This window comes from Triticum aestivum, chromosome 4D (genome assembly GCF_018294505.1).
Source record: "Triticum aestivum cultivar Chinese Spring chromosome 4D, IWGSC CS RefSeq v2.1, whole genome shotgun sequence".
Taxonomy (NCBI): domain Eukaryota; kingdom Viridiplantae; phylum Streptophyta; class Magnoliopsida; order Poales; family Poaceae; genus Triticum; species Triticum aestivum.
The window spans coordinates 25,318,904-25,326,218 of record NC_057805.1 but is presented as its reverse complement, the minus strand read 5'-3'; positions in this window follow the sequence as shown (position 1 = coordinate 25,326,218).

Here is a 7,315-nt window from a genome sequence, read left to right as displayed (position 1 = left end):
CTCAACCCCCTTTGGGAACCGACGTGGATCGTATTCGAATCAGCGTCGTTAAACAACTCTCAAGGTCATTTGGGGGCTTCCTGTTCAAACATAGGTCGTATTCGAACCAAAGAGAACATAGCTGTCAGTACCCTCTTGATCGGCAACGCCAAAGCCACTGGGGGCTATATGATCGTATTCGAATCTTAGCTTAACCCCTTTGGGACGGTTTTTTGATCGTATTCGAATCAGAAGCCTCAAAAATTTTGAAGTCTCTTTTTGCAAACAGTTTTTGGATTTTATTTGAAGCTCTTTTGATCATATCTAAAGTGTATATGAGTGGTTGCTATTTAACCCGGTTTGACTAATAAGTCGCCATCATATGACAATCACAAACATTTGGAAGTCTTGATTCCTAAAGATTGGGTTATCACCCTTACTGCACAGGTTACATAAACCGGCAGTGCAAATTCAATATCATAGTGGTTATATGTGAGATATTATGACCCGCCCTGCGGTAAACCGCCAAGGGATCTTGTGATCTACTTGTGTGCAGGATAAGACTACATTTGGGTGATTACCCGCCCTGGCTTTTAACGTTAAGTCGCTAGGGCATATGTTGTTTAAACTCTGTGCAGGATTTACAGGGCTATGACTTACATAAATGATTAAGTTCAAGCCCATCATCAAAGATTGAAATTGGTGTCTCAAAGGGGTTGTCAATTCTTGGTTTGCTCAAAGGCTATAAGCCGCCGGGTTATAAAATTTCCGGCTTACAATGGAGGTGTAATAAATCGCCATCGACCAAGCGTCGTCGGGTATTTAAACTCCGGATTTACTTGCCAAAAGATAAGGTAATATGGATAGGAGGGAGAGAATCATGACTTGGCATCATCTATTTATAAACCTGGCAAGTTTTTTCATCTTTAAGCCGGTTGAAGGTCACATGAGTATTTCAAGACCAGGATTTAAGCCGGGATCAGTTTAACATGGATGAATCCAAATTAAACTGGGGGCTAATGTCGGGGATATACCCCGCAGTATGACCCGGCTGGAGATATAACCCGGCTAGGATTGGGTGTTTCATTAATGACCCGGCAGACTATAAGCCGGCAGAAACAGTTAAGTAGGTTAAGCTCGCGGGAACAAGTTGAGCATTGTAACCCGGCAGACACAGTCATGTAACCCGGCAGACACAGTCAGGTAACCCGGCAGACACAGTCATGTAACCCGGCACATGTTAAGTCAGATCGTAAGCCAGACGGTAAGCCAGATGGTAAGCCAGACGGTAAGCCAGATGGTAAGCCAGATGGTAAGCCAGATGGTAAGTCAGATCGTAAGCCAGATGGTAAGTCAGATCGTAAGCCAGATTGTAAGAAGCCCAAGACGTTAAGAAGCCCATGGTGAGACGTCAAAGGAAGGTTAAATCTTAAGTCCGAGTTGGACTCTACATGTAACCCGCCCCTTCAGCTTATATAAGGAGGGGCGGGGCACCCCAAGAGGGGACAAGAAACAATCGATAGGGCTAGACACCGAGAGCCGGTTCCCGGCGACTCTCCCGTGATCATAATGAGACCTAGCCTCAAACAGCATGTAGGGTTGTTACCGGATGATGTTTCCCGGGGCCCGAAGCTGTCTAAATCCTTGTCTTGTGTTGCGTCTCTCAATGCCGCTCAACCCCTCTCAAGCTACCACATAGATGCGTTGGCCTCGCGACTAAGTCCTGACACTAAGGACATCTGCCGTGACAATTCCACGACAGGTCTCGTAGTGTCTTAAAGAGTCCATGGCTTTGCTGACTCGGGGACGCTTCGTATGTCATGTGCACAGCCTTGTACATGATGGTGCTGTACGATTGAGCCCGTGTGGGCCCCACCACGAAAACTTCGGACGAAACCTCTATCATATGTTTGTCCCGGCTTATTCTGCAAGCCAATACTTTGTTTTATTTTGTATTGTGGTATTCGAGTTGCTTCGAATTCATATGTTCATTCCATATCTTTTCTAAGTGGCTTCTCAACTTATGGAAGTGTGATGACTTACTACGGAATTCATTCGTTCATCTTCGTTCGAATGTTTATTGTGAAGACTATATGTTGCAATTTCTATCCGTTGATTCTACTTATCTATTTGTCTATCAAGATGCTAACGGATGTCACCCTCTTCAGGATGGCTCCGCCAACGCGTCAAAATCCGGATCGCAATGAAGGGAGTCAAGCGAACCCTCCGCCACCACCTCCGCCTCCGGAGGCATGGCAAGCTATCATGGCAGCCACCAACGCCAATGCTCAGATGATTCTGCAACTATTGCAAGAACGTACTCAAGGGCAAGGCAATCAAGGCAATCAAGGTCAAGGCAACAATCAGTTTCACTTTGCCACTCTCAACCAGTTTCTCGCAAATCAGCCCAAGTCTTTCAGCTACTGTGCCGAGGCCACGGATGCCGATGATTGGCTCGTGGACATCAACAAGCATTTTGAATGTAGCAATGTCAGGCCTGAGGACTTTGTCAAGTTCGCTTCTTTCCATCTCAAGGACCAAGCTGCTGATTGGTATCAACAATACAAAGATTCCAGAGGAGGTCGTGTGATAACTTGGACTGACTTCTGTCGGGACTTCAAAGCGCACCACATTCCACAAAGTGTTGTTGAGAGCAAGCGTGAGGAGTTCCGCAATCTCAAGCAAGGCAACATGTCTGTGTATCAATACAACATCCAGTTTCAGAAACTTGCTCGCTTCGCTAAACAAGACGTTCCTGATGAGAGAAGCATGATCTATCACTTCAGAGGTGGCCTTAAAGAGGATCTGCAGTTAGCTCTCGTTCTTGTTGAGCCTACTTAGTTTGATCAATTCTACAATATGGCACTGAAGCAAGAGGCTGCTCAGCTCAAGTGTGAGGCTTCTAAGAAGAGAGTCAGAGACGCAGTTCAGTCTTCTTCTTCCTCACTTGTGACAGCTAAGCAACAGAAGTTCTGGTTGCCTCCTCCTCCTCCGTTTCGTCAGCCTTATCAGCAGAAGAACAAAGGCGGCCATGGTTCTTCCAACTCTTCCAACTCTGGCTATCAGAACAAGTCTCAGAATCAAGCTCCAAAGTCCAATGCTCCTTATCACCGTCCACTCTCAGAGGTGACTTGCAACAAGTGTCAGCAGAAGGGTCACTATGCTAACAAGTGCTTCAACCAAAGGCGTCTTCCTCCTCCTCCTCCTGTCAGATCTTCCAGTAATGCAGTGGTCAAGCATAATCCAAAGTTTGCAAAGGTGAACATGATGAATGCAGCTCAAGCGGAGGAATCTACTGATGTGATAATGGGTAATCTTCCTGTTAATGATATTCCCGCAAAAGTTCTTTTTGATACTGGTGCATCGCTTTCTTTCATATCAAGACCTTTTGCATCCAAGCATGAATTGCATTTCCAAGGATTGCCTAGACCGTTAGCAGTTGTCTCTCTGGGCAAATGCATGAATGCAAGTTCCATGGTTCCGAATGTTACCATCAAGATGGGCGACTATAAATTTCAGTCTTCTCCAATTGTTCTTGGTGACTCGGATATTGATCTAATTCTCGGGATGGACTGGCTTTCTAAGCACAAGGCTCAACTTGATTGTGGTGCCAGGGAAATTCAATTGACACACTCTTCTGAGGATGTGATTATTTATGCCGCTCGTGATGAAACCATTCGGTTTTTCTCTCTCAATGAGAAGGGCGAATTGAATGCCATCTCCCAAATTCCAGTCGTTTGTGAGTATCAAGATGTCTTTCCAGAAGAGCTTCCGGGTATGCCTCCTCATCGGCCAGTTGAGTTCGTTATCGAACTAGAGCCTGGTACTGAACCCGTTTGCAAGCGTCCATACAAGCTTGGACCCAACGAGCTGAAGGAATTGAAGAAACAGCTCGATGAACAAGAGCGTCTGGGTTTGATCAGACCGAGTTCTTCTCCATGGGGTTGTGGTGTTCTTTTTTCAAGAAGAAGGATGGCACGGACCGACTTTGTGTCGACTACCGTCCATTGAACAAGAAGACAATCAAGAACAAGTATCCACTTCCCAACATCAATGAGCTATTTGAGCAACTCAAAGGGGCTAAAGTATTCTCGAAGCTTGACCTTCGTATGGGTTATCATCAGATTCGCATTCGTGAAGAAGATATTCCCAAGACAGCATTCAGAACAAGCTTTGGTTCTTATGAATATACTGTCGTGTCTTTCGGCCTTGTCAATGCTCCTCCAGTGTTCTCTCGGATGATGAATTTCATCTTCAACCCCTATACCAATGAATTCGTCCTGGTGTATCTCGATGATATCTTGGTCTTCTCCAAGAATAAGCAGGATCATGCCAAACATTTGCGATTGGTGCTCGACAAGCTCAGAGAGTATCAATTCTATGCGAAGTTCTCTAAATGTGAGTTTTGGCTCGATGAAGTTCTTTTCCTTGGTCACATCATTTCTGCTAAGGGCATCGCTGTTAACCCCGAGAAGGTGTCCGCAGTTGTGAATTGGGAACCTCCTCAAAATGTCAAGCAGCTTCGCAGTTTTCTTGGTCTTGCAAGCTATTGCCGAAGATTCGTTGAGAATTTCTCTAAGATTGCAAAGCCTCTTTCAAACCTCCTTCAGAAGCATGTGAAGTATGTCTGGTCTCCTGGGTGTGACGTTGCTTTCAACACTCTCAAAGAGAAACTAGTCACAGCTCCTGTCTTGACTCCTCCTGATGAATCCAAGCCGTTTGAAGTTTTCTGTGATGCTTCTCTCCAAGGTCTCGGTGCTGTGTTAATGCAAGAGAAGAAAGTTGTGGCCTATACCTCTCGTCAGTTGAAGCCCAACGAGAAGAACTACCCCACTCACGATCTTGAGTTGGCGGCAGTTGTCCATGCATTGATAACGTGGAGACATCTCTTGTTGGGAAGACAAGTGGACATTTTCACCGATCACAAGAGTCTCAAGTATATCTTCACTCAGCCCAACCTCAACCTCAGGCAGACTCGATGGGTCGAAATGATTCAAGAGTACAATCCGAGTATTGAATATACTCCAGGCAAGGCCAATGTCATTGCAGATGCTTTAAGAAGGAAGGCTTATTGCAACAACTTAATTCTCAAGCCTTTCCAACCGAATCTTTGTGAAGCTTTCCGCAAGCTCAATCTCCAAGTTGTTCCTCAAGGCTTTCTTGCCAACCTCATAGTATCTCCTACTTTGGAAGATCAAATTCGTGAGGCACAACTCCTTGATGCCATGGTGAAGAAGGTGAAACGTGGTATCGACAAGGGTCTTTCCAAATACAAGTGCTATCGCATTGATGACAGAGACACTTTATTCTTCGAGGATCGGATTGTGGTTCCTAAAGGTGATCTAAGGAAAGTCATAATGAACGAGGCGCACAATTCCCTCCTGTCCATTCATCCTGGAAGTACGAAGATGTATCATGACCTCAAGCAGTCGTATTGGTGGACTCGAATGAAGCGAGAAATTGCCCAATTCGTGAATGAATGTGATGTCTGCCGAAGAGTGAAAGCAGAACACCAACGACCAGCTGGTTTCCTCCAACCTCTTGCTATCCCAGAATGGAAGTTTGATCATATTGAAATAGACTTCGTGACTGGTTTTCCAAAGTCCAAGCGCGGAAATGATGCTATCTTCGTTGTCATTGACAAGCTTTCTAAAGTGGCTCATTTCCTTCCAATCAAAGAATCTATCACAGCAGCTCAGCTGGCAGAGCTATACACCTCCAGAATTGTCTCCTTGCACGGCATTCCACAATTGATTTCTTCTGATCGTGGAAGCATCTTCACCTCTAAGTTCTGGGACTCCTTCCAGAAGGCCATGGGTACAAACATTCGCTTCAGCACAGCTTTCCATCCTCAAACTAGTGGCCAAGTCGAGCGAGTCAATCAAATTCTTGAAGATATGCTCAGGGCTTGTGTCATTTCCTTCGGCATGAAATGGGAAGATTGTCTTCTATATGCTGAATTCTCCTACAACAACAGCTTCCAAGCGAGTTCGGGCAAGGCCCCATTCGAGATTCTCTATGGCAGAAAGTGCCGTACTCCTCTCAATTGGTCAAAGACTGGTGAACGCCAACTTCTTGGCAATGACTTAATCACAGAAGCTGAAGAAATGTGTAAAGTCATCCGTGATAATCTCAAAGCCGCGCAATCGCGCCAGAAGAGTTACTATGATAGTAAGCACCGTGATTTGGCTTTCGAGATCGGAGACCATGTCTACCTCCGCGTCTCTCCAATGAAAGGCACTCGTCGCTTCGGTATCAAAGGGAAGCTTGCCCCTAGATACGTGGGTCCTTTCAAGATCATTGGCAAAAGAGGCGACCTCGCCTATCAACTTGAGCTTCCTTCCAACTTCGCGAACGTGCACGATGTGTTCCACATGTCACAGCTCCGCAAGTGCTTCAAGACGCCTGAGCGCACTATCAACTTCGAAGAGATTGACCTCCAAGAAGATTTGTCTTATCATGAGCACCCCGTTGCTATTCTTGAAGAAACTGAGCGCAAGACTCGAAACAAGTCAATCAAATTCCTGAAAGTGAAGTGGTCGCACCATTCCGACCGGGAAGCCACCTGGGAACGCGAGGACCATCTCCGTTCCGAATATCCAGAGTTCTTTCAGTCCTAGATCTCGGGACGAGATCCTCTCGTAGTGGTGGAGTGTTGTAACACCCCGGATGTAACTTGCCATATTTGTAACTCCAACTCTTGCCATTTTCGGCTATGTGATATGATATTCCCTCCGTTGTCGGGTTTTGTCTTTCGTTTTGCTTTTTGTCATGTCATGCATTTCATATCATGTCATCATGTGCATTGCATTTGCATACGTGTTCGTCTCATGCATCCAAGCATTTTCCCCGTTGTCCGTTTTCCAATCCGGCGCTCCTATCTCCTCCGGTGCACCCCCTCTTGTTTTCTTTCGTGTGCGGGTGTCAAACTTTCTCGGAATGGACCGAGGCTTGTCAAGTGGCCTTATTATACCACCCGAAGTCTACCGGTCAAGTTTCGTTCCATTTGGAGGTCGTTTGGTACTCCAACGGTTAACCGGGCATCCGCAAAGTCCATTTGAGTGTCCAGCAAAAACCCCCTATAAAACAGCCCAAAACCCACCAAACTCTCTTCCATGCTCTAGGTCGTTCGATCACGATCGTGTGGGCGAAAACCGCACCTCATTTGGACTCTCCTAGCTCCCTCTACCTATAAATATGTGGGCATCCCGAAATACATTCGCAGTCTCCGGAAACCCTAAATCCCCTCTCCGCGGGCGGACGCGTCCGCCGGACAACCGCGCCGCCCACCGCAACCACTCCCGAGCCGCCACGTGGCACGCTCGCGCCGTCGCCG